Source organism: Belonocnema kinseyi, chromosome 8 (genome assembly GCF_010883055.1).
Source record: "Belonocnema kinseyi isolate 2016_QV_RU_SX_M_011 chromosome 8, B_treatae_v1, whole genome shotgun sequence".
In the NCBI taxonomy this organism is placed as follows: domain Eukaryota; kingdom Metazoa; phylum Arthropoda; class Insecta; order Hymenoptera; family Cynipidae; genus Belonocnema; species Belonocnema kinseyi.
In genome coordinates, this window is record NC_046664.1 from 67,841,277 (window position 1) to 67,860,419 (window position 19,143).

Sequence of the window (19,143 nt, forward strand, 5' to 3'; positions counted from 1 at the left end):
AAAAAAAAAAAAAAAAAAACTACTACTACTACTACTACTACTACTACTACTACTCTAAGTACCACCATTGTTTTATGTGGTGGAGGGGAGGTGATACCCCTACTTGGCGCGTCCCCGGTTGGCGGATAGGGGAATGCTCGCTGGAAACAGAGGGTAGGGCCAAATAAAATACGCCCCGCGGACCAAACACACAAAGACCCCCAAGTCAAGGCGTGAGCAACCGTGTCGAGGACTGAGTGGCACCAGGGAGTGGTGTCTCAAACGGTGCCTCTAGGATACCAGGTCGCCTCCTAGAGTATATAGACCTTACCTCCGCATGCGGGGCTCTGCGGAGGTGGACATACTTTTCCCTAGCTACTCGTGGGACTAAATATGGAGATTAATCAAGAAAATAAATATCGAAGTGTAAATGAAGAGGAGGTTGATGCAGATGTACCTCTGACTGAGGAGCAGATTATGGAGGACACCCGAGGGAGTTTTGGTTGTACGAGGAGAGCAATCGTCGAGGCATTAGCACGACTAGAGGAAGTGAGTGGAGTGCTTGAAGAAATGAAGGTGTTCTGCGATCAAACGCACAACATGTTCAACAAGATCAAGTACGGTGTAGTGAAGGCACAGGATGTAACGGAGGAGGCTATGAAAAAATTGGAAAGAGGAGTTTTTGGGCTTGAGTCGCTCAATAATGACTTCGATAGAATCGAGGAAGCCAGATTATCGCGCACGGAGAGAAGTCCCATAAGGGAGACCAGGCACAGCTCGACTAGTGGCCTCCGCGGTAGCGTCTTCGACTCCAAAGATGGCAGATATGGAGGCAGAGGCTGCCTGCAGTATAAAGAGGAAGAAACACAAGAAGGTGCAGATGCGAGCTCGACCTGAGGCGGTTCTTATAAAACCGGCCGATGGCCTGAGCTACGCTGAGGTCCTGAAGGACCTCAAACAGAAGTTTAAACCTGACTCCCTTGGTGTCAAAATCAGGGGAGTCAGGGAGACGAAGAATGGAGAGGTCCTCATAGAGGTGGGGCACTCAGCTGATGGCAGGACGAAGCTGTCGTCAGCCATTAAAGAAGTGGTCAGCACAGGAAGCACTGTACGAGAGCTTGTTCCACGAATGGAAGTCGAGATCAGTGATCTTTGCACAATGGGAGTTTGTTACTGCTGCTTTAGGCAAGTTAGGAGGAGTGTTGGAGGACATGCAGGTCTTCTGTGACAAAACTAGTAATATGTTTAGGGTGATAAAATATGGAGTTGAAAAGGCGCAGGAGTTAACGACGAATGTTGGTAAGAGAGTGCATTGCAGTGTTTTGAAGCATGGGGTTGTAAGCCGAGACTTGGTCGCTGTTGAGCAGTTGAAAGAGAGAACCCGCAAGGAGAGAAGCTCCGCATGGAACACCAGCCATAACATGATTCAAACTGAAGAAGCCTGGGAAGCTCCCCCTCCCCATCACGAGAAAAGAGATGGAAGCCACCCTGAGTCCCATCGAGACTGGCTGCTCCAAGCCTAAAACCAAGAAGCTCAGAGTTCAGAACGCTATGGAAGTAATAACCTCCACTCCAAGAAAAACGGAAAAAGAAGTGGAACCTGCCTCCAGTAAGACAAAGAAAATGAAGAAGGTGTGGAACCGAGGTAAACCCGAAGCGGTTCTTATAAAACCGGCTGAGGGACTAAACTATGCGGGGGTCCTCAAGGGCCTCAAGCAGAAGGTGAGCCCGGGCGCCCTTGGTGTACAAGTCAAGGGGGTTAGGCAAACCCGAAACGGTGAGGTCCTTGTGGAGCTAGAATCGACAGGAAAGGGCAGAGCCGAACTTTCGGCAGCTATTAGAGATGCGGTTGGCGATAGGGGTACCGTGCATGAGCTCGTTCCCCGTTTGGAGTTTGAGGTCTTGGACATTGACACCACAACAGACGCGGAAGAGGTGGAGGCTGCCGTAAGGGGCATCTTCAAAGATATTGACGTCGGAGAAGTCAAGGTCAGCCTCACGAAGTGACCCTTCAGAGGTAATCTGAGGGCCTTCGTGGAGCTGAAAGAAGAGTTGGCAGTGAGATTGGTGCGTGCAGGACTCCTGAAAGTGGGGTGGGTTTCCTGCCGTGTGAGAAACAGAACGGAGAGGATGCGCTGCTATCGCTGCCTTGGCTTCGGCCACATGGCAGCCGGTTGTGAAGGTCCCGACCGCACGAAGTCATGTTGGAGGTGCGGCGAAGAAGGTCATAGGGCTGCGGCATGTGGAAACATACCGCAGTGCTACCTCTGCGCCACAAAGGATGAAAAAACCCGGACAGACCATCTTCCGGGGTCGATGAGGTGCCTGGCGTTCAGGGAGGCAGCTCCTTCGAGGAAGCCTCCCGGACGCCCAAGTTAGTGAAGGTCGCCCAGCTAGGAGGCCCGCACCGTCCTTGGCTGTCCAGTGCACCTGCACAGCGCTAGGCGGTGCGGGCGTCTGAAGACTGGGTGTAGGAAGAATATGCCAAGCAGGCAATAATAGGTGAAAGCCGAAGCACGGCTTACTGGCCTTAACCCCATGTCCTTGAAGTAATGCAAAAGCGCCCATGTGTGCAGCTCAGGTGTATGTATATTATGTACATATGCGTGATATGCACATATTGGGTGCGCAGTCCCCAAAGTTCGAATGTGGTCAGTGCATGAGCATTTTCCGTTTTTACTCCTTCAAAAAAAAAAAAAAAAAAAACTACTACTACTACTACAGAACTTTTTAATCAATTATCAGAATCGAAAACTCGACCAAAGTGTTTGATGATTGCTTTACCAAAGGAAGGGAAAGTCAGTTACAGTAAGCTACAGCTGAACATGTGGTCTAATTATTTTCTCGACTTTACTATTCTTGAAATTATCGAAAGAGAAGCCGAAAATGGTTTATTTCGAAATAAAGAAAGATTCATAATGAGGGTGTACAATTTCAATCCGTTCAATGAAATCTATACAGAGCAAAGATACACGAGAAAAATCAAACTGTTTCCAAACAAACTGCTGGATTTAAATGGATTCGAAATGAAGGTAGAGTCCTTTCATTCTCCACCCAGCGTTTACGTAAAACGCAACTCATCAGAATATCCCGTTAACGTTTCTGAACCTGATGCTCAATTTGCGAAAATCCTATCAAAAAGGATAAACTTAAGTTTATTGGAACAATCATCACAAAAAGAATTGTTGGGCCAGTGGCATTGTACTAACAAAAGCAAACAAACCGGTTTTACGTATTTACTTGGAAACAACACAATTAGATTCATTACCAACCAGGCAGGAATATTGCCAAACTATGAAAGACCAAGTTTAGGGAGTAAATATGTTGAATCTGTACAACTCTGCGCATTGGTACCAATTCAAACTTCCAAGATTAATGCCATATCCAACGTCCGTCCTACGGTGAGATGGATCTACTTAGCTTTCTTGATTTTGTTCATTGGGATCATTACGATCTTACTGAAATTTGACCACGTTGTTTAATCCTGATTGCAGATACTACGAGTAAGTTTAGGATTCACAGTACCTTGTGAACCGTCCAAATTAACCGAAAGGATTGATTTCTTCTTAAGTCTTATTGCGTTTTTAATTTTCTCCTTCAGTATATTCTAAATGCTGACCGATATGCAATTTACGAAAAAGGCAAAGATGATCATTTACACACTAAAAGAGTTAAATAGGACAAATCTCGTTCCAATGATGACAGAAAGCTATCTGTATCCAAAAAGAGAAATAAATGGCTCAGTTGCTCGAGCAATTGCTACGTATTCCAGAGTTATTTTACAAAATAAAGAATGCATTGATATGCTGATTGAGGGCAAGAATGCTGCTTGCGTTCTTAAAAAATCAACGGCGTTTATTGCAATTAACGACCACAGAGATGGAAATAGTGATGCTGTGATGAATATTTTAAAGGAACGTATATTATTTAGCTACAAGGTTTTGCATTTCGAGCCGAATTGACCGTTTGTCCGTCAAGTTGATGCAACTATTCAAAGGCTTATTCAGTTTGGTCTACTTTAACACTGGCAGAAGCCATTTTCACCATAACAAAGAAATTCAAATCAATTGGAAATAGAAGAAGAATCTGATAATATTAGTATTTGGAGCTCGCTGATTTTCTTTATCACTTTTGGATACTCCATTTCGATATTATTTTTCATGTGTGGATTGCTCATGAAGTACATCGATAATTGCATTCATGAATGCATTATCTTCTTCTCGCAATAAGGTGTGTCTTATGTACGATCAGAGAAAATCAGGCAAGTTCCTAAATTTCTTTGCACCGGAAGGTTATAATAAGTTAACCAAACAGCCCAATCTACACGGTAAAAACGATATAGTTGAGAGGACAATAATTTTGTCCTCAGAACTAGAAAGTATCATTCTTCCACCAACACTGCCGGATGGTCCTCACAACTGTACTAGTATAGGCGTAGCAGCTATACTAGTATTCCTAAACGTCATATTGCTCCAGGAAGGATATAAGTTCGTTGACGTGACAATACGTGATATGACAATTTTCTCGAAAGTTATGGTGCTACAAACTAAAATCGAGCAAATGACGCTTTTCTCCCATTTTAATATTAGAGTCGCTCGTGTATGCGAAACAGTGTATTAGTCCCACGACATATAAGTATATTTGCCTCACCGATACCACATGTTTAGATACACTATATACCCGTATTTCTGTGAACTAAAGTTCTGTATAGTTCAAGTGGCAATACTGTTTTCTCCGTGTACATAAAATTTTCTAATTTGGCATCCCTGAGTGAGATTTCTGAAGATCCTTATTATAATTTAGTCAAGTAATTTTGTAAAAATATCAAGTTTTTGCAAATACATAATTTATATTATTATCTACTTTGTTTATTTCGTACTCTGGTAATACTAATAAAAATTTGTTTTCCCACTAAATTTTTGATAGAGTAGTTCATAACATTTCTTCAAATGACAAGCATTGTTAAACAAATATTTGACCTTGAAAAATGAAGATCAAACATAATATTTTTTCATTTAAATACCTTCAGATTAAAAATGGACGTATTATTTATTCCGAAAAAGAAGCGCTCGGTATGTTTTCTGTGGATTCCATCTTTTTTAACGCTTTATGAAAATGAATTTAAATAACTAAAACTGAATTATTTAATAAAAAGGATACAAAATAATACTCGAATATTGCTTAATTCGTGAAGGGCATTCAAAAAATTCTTTTAAACAAAAAGTATTGAAACTAACCAATTTTTAACTACAAATACAGACTTAATTTAAAAGAGAAGTTTAAGTACAGGAGCCTTAAATATCTAACAAAGATGTAATTCTATCATTTATAAAGGAAATGAGGTAATTCAATTTTGAGATTATGGCCTGGTTAAAAACGCTCTTAAAAACTAATAATTTCGAATTCAAACTCTTGACACTTAACAATCTGTTTCTTAGGCCTAGAAAATATAATTATTTGAGGATAATGCATTCTAAACTGGAATTTTAGACTGGAATTATAAAATTGTTAAAGGTGATATAAATTATTATAATGCAGCACCAGGTGTCATTTAAAATGATTGGATAGATTTTTCTAAACTAAGCATGAGATTTCTTAATGAAAAAAGTCATGGTTATTTTTATCGTTTAGAATTGAATAATATAAAATTGTAAATCTTACCTTATAAAATATAATCCAACCGGATGAAACCTTGCACTCCCTTATCAATATCAAACGATTGCTTAAAATATCTTCATCGTTTTCGTGTGCCTAATTTTGTATGGCTACTTAAGTAGTGTTGTATGATATTTTGGAATACATTTTTGGACACGTTTCTTATATACTTTACATTCTCATATAATAATTGACTGTACTGATGGCGTTTAAAAGAATTTAAATTTATACGTGTTCGTTCTAGTGCGTTTAATTGATATTATACCCAAGACATTCAATTAACATAATTAATTAAATAATTTTTGATACGAATACATTGGTACCATATCAATTATTTGCATTGCAATTTGGACTTTTTTATTTCTGTCAGTTGCTTCTTTCGGAACACAATATTTTTGCAGTATCTAGTTGAAACCAGGCAAATTAGCTTCACCCTGGGATTGTTTTGTACAGAATTTGTTTTATTTACAGGACAAGGGAAAAATAACTATGCTGACTCCATCGAAATTTTCAGTAAGTTATTACATGCACAATGCACATCTAGCTCCATGTATTCTGTTAACACAATAGTTTTCAAACTTATCCATTCTTCTACATAACAACAAAAATAATTTACTTAATCAGCTGTAATTTGTTCCTATAGAGTGGCGTTTTCATTATCCTGTAAAATTAGGTCGTTTGAACTTAGCATCTTTTAGCTTTCTCCGCTTTAATTAGGCAAAATCTATTCTAAACTCAAAATTTACCAATTAAAAACTGTTTTCACATATTATTTATTTTCGTCTGAACTTGCAAAAGGAAAAAAGGAAATAGGTAATACCATCAATAGCACATAGGAATGTACATAAAGAAATGGAACATACAATTCCATAAGTGAATAGTGTTTTCTAATGGTTAGAGTTACTGCTTCTCTGTTATTGGAAAGCTCTAGATCCATTTTGAAATATTGGCACCGTGTATTGCGTTAGAACATTCACCAGAGAAAAGTCGTGTAAAATCGGTTTGAACCTATAAAAATTATTAAACTTCAAATTTGGGTGTACCAGTTAATTCTATTGTATCTAAAGGAAATCGATACAATGATCCTAGATATAAAAATTATTTTTGTACTTGTTTTTGTGTTCTTTACGAAAGTGTTTAATGAGCAAATATGGCTCAAACGCCTCGCTGAATATATTAAAAAAAATGAGCAAGTTTATAAAACAGTGCTGATTATTAGTGAAGATACAAGAAGGGAGGACGACCTAATTTCCGACATCATTGTATACATTCAAGAAGGGATTCCGAGTCAGATAATTAGTTTGAGTCATGCTAACACTTCAGAGGCTCGAACTATTTGGCAGAGATTATTGCATCCGAGTACAGAAAAAACATTGTTTATTGCGATTCAATTTATAGAGAAAAATCTACAAAGCGTAGCAAAAACTGAAACAACTGACTTTTTGAATCAGTTATCAGAATCCAGCACTCGGCCAAAGTGTTTGATGATTGCTTTGCCAAAGAAAGGAAAAGTCAGCTACAGAAAGCTACTGGAAAATATGTGGTCCAATCATTTTCTCGACTTCACCGTTTTCGAGATTTCAGAAAGACAATACGAAAATGCTTTGTTGCGAAATAACGATCAACTTATTACGGCTGTGTATAATTTCAATCCGTTCAAAAGAATCTATACAGAGCAAAAATACACAAAGATAATCAAACTGTTTCCAAATAAACTACTTGATTTAAATGCATTCGAAATGAAGGTGGGATCCTTTAATTTGCCACCCAGTGTTTACGTAAAACGCAACTCATCAGGATATCCCGTTAAAGTTTCTGGACCTGATGCTCTAGTTGCGAAAACTTTATCACAAAAGATGAACTTTAGATTATTGGAACAATCATCCCAAGAGGAATGGTTTGGTAAGTGGCATTGTACTAACCAAAGCAACCGAACCGGTTTCGCGCATTTACTTGGAAACCACTCAATTCGATTCATTACAAACCAGGCAGGAATGTTGGCTAACTGTGGTAAAGCAAGTTCAGACAGTAGAATGACTAAATCAATAAAAATGTGCGCTTTGGTACCAATTCTAACTTCCAATAATGATACCATATTTGACGTACATCAAACGGCCAAATGGATCTACTTAGCTCTGTTGATTTTGTTCATTCGGATCATCACGATCTTGCTGAAATTCGACAACGACGTTTGGCCATGGTTTGAGATACTACGAGCAAGTTTAGGATTTCCAGTACCTCGTGAACCATCCATATTGTCGGAAAGGATTGCATTCGTCTCAATTCTTTTTGCGTTTTTGATTTTTTCTTTCAGTATCTTTTCAATGCTAACTGACATGAAAATAACGAAAAAGCTGGATACGACTATTGACACACTAGAAGAACTAAATAGGACCAATCTTATTCCAACAATTATAGAAAGCTATTTATATGTAATGAGGGAAATTAACGATTCAGTTATTCGAGCCCTTGCTATGAAATCCAGATTTGTTTTGAAACAAGAAGAATGCATTGATATGCTCCTTGAGGGCAAGAACGTTGCATGCATTCTTAGAGAATCAATCGCAGAGATTGCAATCAGTGAACACCGAGACGTAAACAGTGATCCTATCATGAAAATTGTAACGGAACGTGTATTGTTTGCCTACAAGGTTATGCATTTTGAGCCGAATTCACCGTTTATCCGTCAAGTTGATGCAACTATACAAAGGCTTATTCAGTCTGGTCTACTTTATCACTGGCAGAAGCCATTTTCACCACAACAAAGAAATTCAAATCAATTGGAAATAGAAGAAAGTACTGATACAATTAGTATTCTATGGCTGCTGATTTTCTTTATCACTTGCGGATATTCATTTTCAATATTGTTTTTCATGTGCGAATTGCTCATAAATCGCATCGATAATCGTGGCCATGGGTGTATTCTCTTCTTCTCACGAGGGAGTGTGTCATAAATAAGATCAGGGATGTTAGATATAGCTTTAATGGAGTCGCATGATATTATAAAATAAATCACCTAATAAATATATTCTGGTAAATTTTTTTGGCGACTACCTAAATTTTTTCGCGCCGGAAGGTTACAATGATTTAACCAAAACAGCCCAATTGGCGATGAATCTCACAATGTAGCAACACTGAGTTACATTTCTGAAGATCTTCATTATACTGTAGATGGATTACTTGAGCAGAGAAGACCGTAAAAATATAAATTTGTTGCAAATAAAATGTATATTATCATTTACTCTGGTTATTTATTGTTCTGCTAATACCACCACAAAATTTTTTTTCCACTACAGATTCGCTAGGAGTTTTCATAGCCTTTCTTCGAATGGCAAGCATGCTGAAAAACATATTTGACCTTCAAAAATGAAGATCCAACATAAATTAGAATTTCTTAGGATTTATGGATCTTTTCTTTTTGTTTAAAAATAAAGCTTAGCTTTCTTCTGTTAAATACCTAGAGGTTAAAAGGTGGACATATTATTATTAATTGCCAAAAAAAAGCGTTCCGTAGGTTTTTTCGGATTCCATCTTTGTTAAATATTTATAAAAATGAATTTGATAAATTGAAAATATATTATGAAGTAGAAAGAACACGGAAAACAACATTTTGCCATTTGAAATTCGAAAACTTCAAAGCTGAAGAAGTTCAAATATAATGCCCGCAAAAATTGTATAATACTAAGAAAACATTCAAGATTGCCCAAGCGTCCATTTCGAATTATTTGTATCTAGTTAGCAGTATCTTTGTTACAATCTTATACATTTAAAATTATTAACGTTCCTAATTAACGATTTGAAAATTAAGAAACTTATAGGTATTAAAATCAAGCCAAATATATGTTTAAATCGATTTCTTTGTATTCCTACCTTAGCGTTTGAAAAGATTGTTTCACGCAAAAGTATTGATACTAGCAAATATTTTACTCCAAATACAGACTAATTAAAAGCAGAAGTAGACCCTGAATATATAACTAAGATGAAATTATAGTATTTATTGAATAAGGTGAGCACAGAAAATCGCCGATCCTCAATTGTACACCGAAATCGGTGTTCAAGTGAGTTGCAACAAATTTGAGCTACACAGGTTCATTCGGAGAATCTAGGGGAAAAGCATAATTTAGACACTGTTTTTTCTCGTCCTGAGCAACGTGAAGTGTCGTCTACAAACTATCAGTCACATATCAAGATGATTTTGTCGGGCGGTATTTGAGTGAAATAGATGTTGATAAGCAGGTAAGTTATAAGAATAATTACGTAACTTTTTATTTCCTCCCATTTACCAGTGACTATTAGTGTCTTGGAATAAAAATTTACGTGGCGTGATATAATATTCAAATCTTAGGTTAGTCAAAACCTAAATGACATACAAACCACCAAAGCCGGGATGTAAAAAATAAGTCGTTGGTCGTCTGCATCTTAATTGATGCCTGTTCGTTTAAAGAAATTTCCTCTAGATTTTCTGTATTCAAAAAAGTGAAGTTATCTGGTGGTTGAAGTGAAAATACCTAAGTGTATATATAGACGGTCATGACTTTTTCTATACCTCCCGGCTTTATTTTAGTTATCGACGACCATGGCTAACCTAACATTTGGAAGTTGCATTAGGAAGTTATCATTTTATTCTAAGTGACTAGTACACAATGTTAAATGAAAGAAAGTTGAAAAGTAGGAAAATATTATTTCAATTAGTTTCCTTATTAACAATTATTTAGTCTAATATCGCAATGCGAATAATTGCTTTGATAGGTGTTCAGGTGGCTGACAGCGCGTTTCAGCACTCCACAACTTTAGGCATTGATCAAAAATTCAAATGATTCTTTCCCCTAGATTTGCAGATGTGCACCTACGTTCAGAGGAATACATTTGAGACTTGAATATTGTTTCAAATGCTCATTGGGAGACCAATGAAATTTTAGCTGCAACAAATTTAACACCAGCGTTTTTCTGTGAAGCAATACAATTTTGATATTATGGCCTACCTCTAATACCCATAGAAACATATATTTTCGACTTCCAGCTTTAGAAGCAATTTCGTATGTTTTTTTTTATTCTTACTCCAAGTTCCTAAAAAATGTAATCCAACCGGATGAAATCTTGGAATCCTTTATCGAAGTCGAAATATAGATTCAACATATCTTCTTCATTTTCGTGTGTATAAAAAACTGTTTAGACAATATTAGTGTAATTTGTAGGGTGTATTAAATGGTATTGTCTAATATTATAAAATAAATTTTCGGAAATGTTTCTTAAATATTTTACTTATCAATATAATACTTAATTTAATTTATAAAATAATTTACGATACGAATTCATTGGTACCATATTAATGATTTTCATTTTTATTTTTCCTTGATTATTTCAGTCAGTTTGCTACCTTTAGAAAATAATAAATAAGTTTTACCTCGGTTAGAGATCTTCTAGGGAGAGTTGAAACATATTTCACCCCCCCAATTGTCGCCGCTGTACCAGAACTTTAATATTTTTATGAGGCGCCAAAAAGTTTGAACAGTTTTATTTTTGATTAATTCTTTCTTTGTTGACAATTTTGAAGTATATGTGTTTTAAACGTAATATTATTTTTCCTTAGCCTTGATAATTAACCATCCGAATAATTTATCTTGTTTTTGTTCGAGTGTTGTCTCTATTATGTGTTAAATTGTCTTAAAAATAAAATTGTGATATGAAAATAGCTCAACTCGTGTCAGTTAACACTCACAAAAGTTTATCTAGTTTCGTTACAGCGGCGCCAATCCGATTTGGAGTACCCCGTTTCTCAACTCTCCCTTGAGGATCTCTAAGCTCGATGAAGGAGTGCAAGGTTGCATCCGACTGTTTTAATTTTTTTTATAGATTTTCTTTTTTTTCCAAAAAGGAACAACAAATTTTAAGAGTATAATGCATTCTTCAAACTGTAAATTTTGAACCACTGAAATGTGAATTTTGTAGGTGTTAAATACAGTTGTTGTTATTGCTTTTAAATATTTTTTATAAATAATAAATACACAATTTAAGACATTTTTCACTAATCAAAATTGTGAGTACTATAAGAATTTAAACTTCAAGGTACAATATAGGTATCGATTTTTGTATTTTCAATGTCAGTGAAAAGTTCTTGCTTGAAAGGTCAGTTGATCGATGCGTCAATTTTCCAGGAAATTACAAGTCATACTATTTGAAAAAAACATAAGGATAGCCTTGAAATATATTCCACTTCGCGATATTATTTAACGAGAGTTTTGTAGGGTAATTTTACTTTTACACTTATTACTTCTTATTTAAAAAAATTTTATTTTAAATTTGAGGAGAAATGTGCCGATACTATTCATCAAATTGAGCCCCAACTGTTTTACTAAATTAAAAAAAAAACAGTACCCATTTGTATTATCTTTTCATATCAGCTTTCTTTCTAGTTTCATAAATTTGATTCAACTTATCAGTTTACTGCAAAAAATAATAATATAATTAAACTTAATATTACTACAGTAGACTCTACGACACTTCCCTCTGAGGCACTTCTCGTTTTCGAATTTCCCCTTCGTTCGCTCGTCCCCACTCCTTGCCTCATTTCACCTACAAATATGCGAAAAATTTAGGGTAAATTTAAATAGGCTCATGTGATCTTTTGTGTTTCACAGTGGAATTTTTAATATTTTCGCTCTCTGAAATTGTTGAGAATTATAAATTCACCTTGTAGAGGTAAGTCCAAATATTAAAATACTCTGAATAAGGCATCATACCTTTTGTTCTATCAAACTGTTTACCAAATACCCTAACCTATATTGTGACATTTTTTAAAATAGAGTTTCAATGGAGCCGCCAACACAAATGCGTAAAAAAAGTGAATGGCTCACTGCTGGAACATTTGAAAACGAAATTTTCGGGAGCTTAACTTCATAAAAATACTCATTTGCAATCCTGAAATTTTTATATTGTTTCGTTTTCGAAAAAGTATTTTAAAAATTTTAAACTTTGTATCGGTAATTATTATTGAAATTTCAGAAATTAGCGTTCTGATATTAACAATTATCTTCTTCGAGATCCAATTAGATTGAATTTTGAAAATTTCAAGTATGAATTTCGCGAAATTCATAATTAAATTAACTCCCCGGCCCCAATTTTTCGTTTCGGCGCCACTGCAGGGAAGCTTTCCTTTCACCGAACATACTTGATAAAGTTGTACGGCGCTTGAGAGCGTTTGAATTCGCGCGCGCGACACGTGGCTCTCGCGTATAGCAGGAGATAGGGTATTCTGACACTTCGTGTTCTCTTCGTCTACAGCCACGAAAACGAGAAGTGTCGTAGAGTCCACTGTATAAACTAATTAAGGTGAAACCCTTCAATAGCCCTCCCTTCTATAGCCTTTTCGAGAATTGACACCGCGCTGCACCGCAGGTAGGTGTAACAGAAGCTTCGCGATTGCGCGAGGTCTGCGGTTCTCACTCAGGCGAGAACAAACAAAAGTGGAGCGGGCTATAATGTGTTAGTTCCCACCCACCTTGAGCCCCAAAATCGGCACTATAGAAGAGTTTCACTGTATTTTTTAGAAATTAGTAATGGATACACGCGCGCCAAGCGCGTTCAATTGTCTGGGTTCTTATGTTCTAATATTCAAAATAAAGAAATTAAAAATCCATAACGGGCTTATCAAAAACTACGTCACGGTATTTCGAACACAATTTTCACTTCTCCTCGGGGCCACGTCATAAATACGACCCCGCCTCCCTCATTTTTTTGTATCCGAACTTTTCCTTTGATTTATTATAACGATTTTATTTTTTAGAACAATTCCCTGTGATTAATGATATTTTACGAGTGTTATATACAATAGGTGATTTAAAAAACCAAAATAATATTTCATTTCAAATTCTAAGTGAAACTAAAACCTATAATATGGGACTAATTTTTCGTAGACAAAGAAAATATAGGTGAAAGCAATACTAGTATCCGCTGTCACTGGTGAGTATGTAGAATTTAAAAAATTTCCTAAATTTCCTAGTCTAAAAAAATTATATATAGGTCTTTCAAGAATTCATAGCTCTTCTATTAAACTTTTTTACGCATCTGCAATCATCTAGCTTCAAATTGAAAATTTCGATTCATAAAACGAAAAAGACAAGTCCTATCAAAAACGGTTAAGGCAAAATTGAAGGCTCAGGAAGCATAATCGGATGAACGCTCGAGAATTAGGCAAGGAGTGGGGATGACGCGCAGAAAACACGACAAAAAAGAGAACGAAATCCACAGGAATATTATGGGATTGTTTTTTGTTTATTTTTTTGCGTTTTAAAACTTACCAGTTACCTTCAGAAAGGTGTCGAGAACATTTGTAAATGTTTGTAAAAACTGATTTATGAAATACAAATATCTGACGAGGACAAACACTAGGCATACGTAATTCATGAGATAACGAATGTAGCATGCTTTATATGATGGAGACTATCAAAGCGCCAGACTAATATTCAGTTACACCGTTAACCAAATTCGCCTTAAAAATAGTAATCAGTTATTCTTTAGTTAGACAAAATGAGGATCCTTTCTATTATGGTCCTAAATTTGGTGGTTATTCTTAAGTCTATTGGTAAATATAATAATATATTTATATTTTTACGACAATATTTCAGGATTTAGCAAATAAAAAACTATCCGACGTAATCCGTCTTTCTATACCTATCCAAATCCGTGAAAATATTTTGAAATCTCGTCGAATCATTCAAATTTTTTAATTGTTTAGAAATCACTTACAATTTTTAAACTCATTCGAGATTAGATAAAATCTTTTAAAATAGGGTTACTAGACGTCTTGGTTTGTCAGGAAGTATACTGATTTTTTATCACTGTCCTGATTTACTAATTTTTTGTCCTATGTCCTGATTTTTCATGCTTTGACGATTATTAATATGAAAAATTGAAAACAGATGAATGATGAGCAATACTTTGAAAAGTCTTGCAATTCCTGGATTAGGATTTCTTTTGCACGGATGGAAATGTTAAGTTCGATTCGGAGGGTTTGAGAGTTCCGCAATATTTCTGGCCAAATCTAGGCAGAGCACCAATTGTGAACGCATTTATTCCTTCACAAATTACCCAATGGAGTAATGACCGGAATCTAATGTCGCTTGAAACAGTTTTCAATATTGTGACCTAAATTAAATTGCAAAAAATTTCAAACTTTTGCCAATTTTGTATGGGCTGCAAATTATTGCAAATAATAAGCACCGCAAATCTGACTTAATATAAATGTGGCGAATATATCATTTTGTTCCAAAATATTTCAATAATGTAATAAATAAATAAATCATATCTGATTTGCTTTGAATAAATTTACATATTTCTGACCATTGTCTTTCGAATGATTAATCAGCAGTTTCGAAGTTTCCAACAATTGTTATAATTTGACATTTTGCTTCATGTACTTTAGGAAAATCTAATCCTCTGTGTCTTGTTGCAGAGTTAAGTTCACAGCCCGAGGGTTTACGTAATGATGCCCCTATGCCTGGAATTTCTCATACCGGAACTTCTTATTCGCCTGAAAAAAATCAGTCTTTTGAGAGGTCCAGGTCGAGGTCTCCTTCTTCCGAGTATGATCCTGCCGGATTTCAGCATGCCGGACTTCCACCTGCCAAGTATGATCCTGCATGGTTTCCTCCTTCCGAGTTTGACCCTGACGGGTTTCATTATGCCTGGCTTGATCCTGCCGAGTTCCCTCCTGTCGAGTTACATTCTGCTAAATATCCTCCTGCCAGCTCTAATTCTACAAGCAGCTCTTCTATTTTAAAGCCTCCTCCTCCTGCCTGGTCCTTTCCGTCAAAGCCTCCTCGCCGTGCCCGGTCTGCTCGTTCAAGGCCTCCTCCTCTTTCTAAGCACATAGTTTCACCTACCAAGCTTCCTTTTTGTCGCAAAAGTGGATATGGACTTAAAGATCTCAAATTTATTCGGCTTACTCCCCGTACGAATTGGCGCCGTATATTCGAACTTCGAAGATACAATTTTCCTGCCGATAAATCAATTAAATTGAGAATAACAGATAATTATTTTGTGCCTGTACCAACCCAAGAGCAAATTGTTATATCAACAACTGATGGTGATATCTTTGCAATATTGGAGAGCACAAATTTTCTTGCTGGAATATACACAAAACAATTGAAACGAGCGAAAATCAACATGGAAAGTGGTAAAGTTACTTTATTGACCCAAGAAGAAATTGATGAAACACCAGTAGGTGCCCGACGCCCAATTACAAAATATTTTCGAGTAAAGCGTGTAAACAAAGTGTAAACAACAATTTTTGACCTTATTCTTTCAATTTAAAAATTTAAAACTACAATAAAATATTTGTAACAATCAACATCTTACAAGTAAATTATAATTACAAATAATAATAAAAAGTCTATATGTTTTGGTTATTAATGCTTTAATAATTCGTCAATACCACCGTTGGTCTTTTCGAGAAATAGAATAGTTTTCAAGTTTTTTTGTCTTCTACCAAAAACTGGGACAAAAATGTCTAAAACTCTTAAAATTCAGGTAAACCTACCTACAGGCATACAGACATACAGACGGACAGACATCAACAATATTTTATGATTTTCGACCTCTGTGAGTGCCGAAACGTAAAGATCTATTAAAAACCAAAGATCGAAAATTTGCTTCGTGAAAAGTAGCAAGTTTCAACGTTAAATTGCATTTAAATGTGGCCGAAATTTTTAAAGCAGTGTATAAAAGATATTCTGTAGATTCTAAAGACCATTTATTAATATATAAATTCATGTAGCGGCCTACATCCGCTGTACTATGCGTGGTGCTGGAAAGCGGTCAGATTTATAACAACTTAAAACTTTATTATTACAGCATACATTGCACGTACGAGTACGTAGCGTGTATGCTCACGCATAAAATTTCTTTATGCTGTTACGTACAGCCCGTGTATATACTAGCTAGAGAAGTAGCTTCTCTCAAAACATTTGAGGATTTGGAGTGAAATCGTCTGAAAGCGCGAACTCCCCAAGAATACGTAAGGTATTACCGTAAAAAATTACGCAGGATACGATTCGATGTCAATGATGTTTGACCTAAGTCCGAGTAAAATTGTTGATAACGATCGTGACCAATCCGGATTTGCATCGCACATGATTGCGGATCTTAAGCAGCGCTGCCAGTGCTCAATCATGTCATTAAATGATGGGTGATGGGCTGTTATTAAGTTTCTTTGGCAACCCGTAATTTGAAGCAATGCCTAAAAAATATGTGATTTGAACTGACTGCCCAGATCAGTTATCAAAGTTTCAGGAGCTCCGTAGCGAGACATCCAATGGTCTACGAAAGCTCTACACACGGTGAGGGGTTCGATATCCTTAAGAGGCATAGCTTCGGGCCATCTCAAAAAACGATCTATAATTGTCAGACAATGCCTGAATCTATTTCTATCAGTCAGTAGACCCACGATATCCATATGTACGTGCTTAAATTTCTTGTCAGGAACGACGAATTGAGCCGGGATAAGATGATTATGCTGCGATACCTTTGATAATTGGCAATCAGGACATGTTTTGCACCATTTGGTGATGCCGCGATGCATTTTCGGACAAACATATCGCTTGCAAATGACATGATCCGTGACTTTAGCACCTAAGTGTTCTGGGCTGTAAAAAAAAGATTGATTTCTACTTCTCTGAGACACGCGGAAATGTACCGACGAAGTGTTTCACCAGTCAAGTCGTAATACAGAGAAGTTTGACCAGAATACCACATGACTTTTCGGGAGCACAGTGAACAATCTGGGAAATCGATGAGATTCTTTGATTTATGGTCGTTCTTCTGAGGTTCAGCAAGCTCGTTGAGGCTTCATTTAATGGGTAGGTTTATTGCCTCAATACGAGAAAGAGAGTCAGCCATAACGTTATTGAGCACCTGGAAGATGTTCTGTTTGAGTCGTAAATTGAAATATAAACGTCAATTTTCTTTGTTGTCAAAGAGAACCTTTTTCTGGACGTTAAATGAACGCTTTAACCAAAGAATTATAGTTAGTAACCACCTTGAAGTTCTGACCATCAAAAAATGTCTAAAATATTTTATAGACTCGAAAAATGCTGTGACCTCATGGTCGTAGGCACCATAGCCGCTTTGTGCAGGTATGAATTTCCTGGAAAAAAAACTTATGGTTTCCAAGAATCGAAATTTTTTGCTCGAGGAAGGCTCCCATGCCAGTATCCGATACATCAGAAACGATACGCGTTTCAACATTGATGACCGGGTTGTAAAAGAAGAGTTGCGTTAGCCAGATCAGGCTTGCTCCTGTTAAACGCCTCTTCAGCCTCCTGCTTCCAGGTTATTTTTCTCTTGTCATTCTTACACGATTCGCCAAGATAACAATGCAAGGATGTCTGAACGTTGGCAGCATGCTGTAAGCTACTAGGCAGTCTGATAAGTACCTGAAAATTCTGAGAGATGGCATTAGTATTCACTGATGTGAACCATTTTCGTCGAGCTTGATCCTTCAAATGACGCCTGTCAAAACTTCAGCCATTTATGTTTACTCATTTACAAGTTACAGCACTGAGAATCGACTAACCTCCGAGTTTTTTTTAACATGGAAAAATCTGAGTTTCGAGTTTTGATCAAACACTACTATCTTCGCAAGAAAACGATATCCGAGACCAAGGCCAAGCTGGATAAGTATTACCCGGACTCTGCACCGTCAATTGGAACGATTCATAAGTGGTTTACCGAGTTTCGTTGTGGTTGTACGAGAACAGTTGATGCTGAACGATCTGGGCGCCCAAAAGAGGTCACTACACCAGAAAATGTCGAAAAAATCCATGATATGATGTTGAATGCAACCAAAGTGAAATTGAGAGAGGTAGCTAATGCTGTAGGCATATCATTGGAACGTGTGGGCAATATCGTGTATTTATTTTTGGGCATGAAGAAGTTCTGCGCGCGATGGGTGCCGCGTTTGCTCACAGTGGACCAAAAACGAATTCGTGTGACAACTTCCCAGCAGAATTTGGCATTATTTTCGCGTAAGCCGACCGAGTTTTTGCGCCGATTCATAACCATGGATGAAACCTGGATCCATAACTACACTCCTGAGTCAACGCAACAGGCAAAACAGTGGGTTCCACCGGGCCAAAGTGCTCCGAGGCGTCCAAAAACGCAACAATGGGTCGAAAAGTTTATGGCCTCCGTATTTTGGGATGCACATGGCATAATATTTGTGGACTATCTTGAAAAAGGTAAAACCATAACCGGAGCATATTATTCATTATTATTGGACCGATTGAAAATCGAAATCGCACAAAAACGACCGCATTTGAAGAAGAAAAAACCGCTTTATGATCACGACAATGCGCCTGTTCATTCATGCTTAGTTGCACAAGCAAAATTGCATAAAATCGGCATCGAATTGGGGTTGAATTTTCAACCCCAATGCCTGCAGGGGTAGTTTCAAACGCCTGTAACTTCCTTTCTAATTACGCGATTTAAAATTTTTATGAGGGTTTTGAAAAG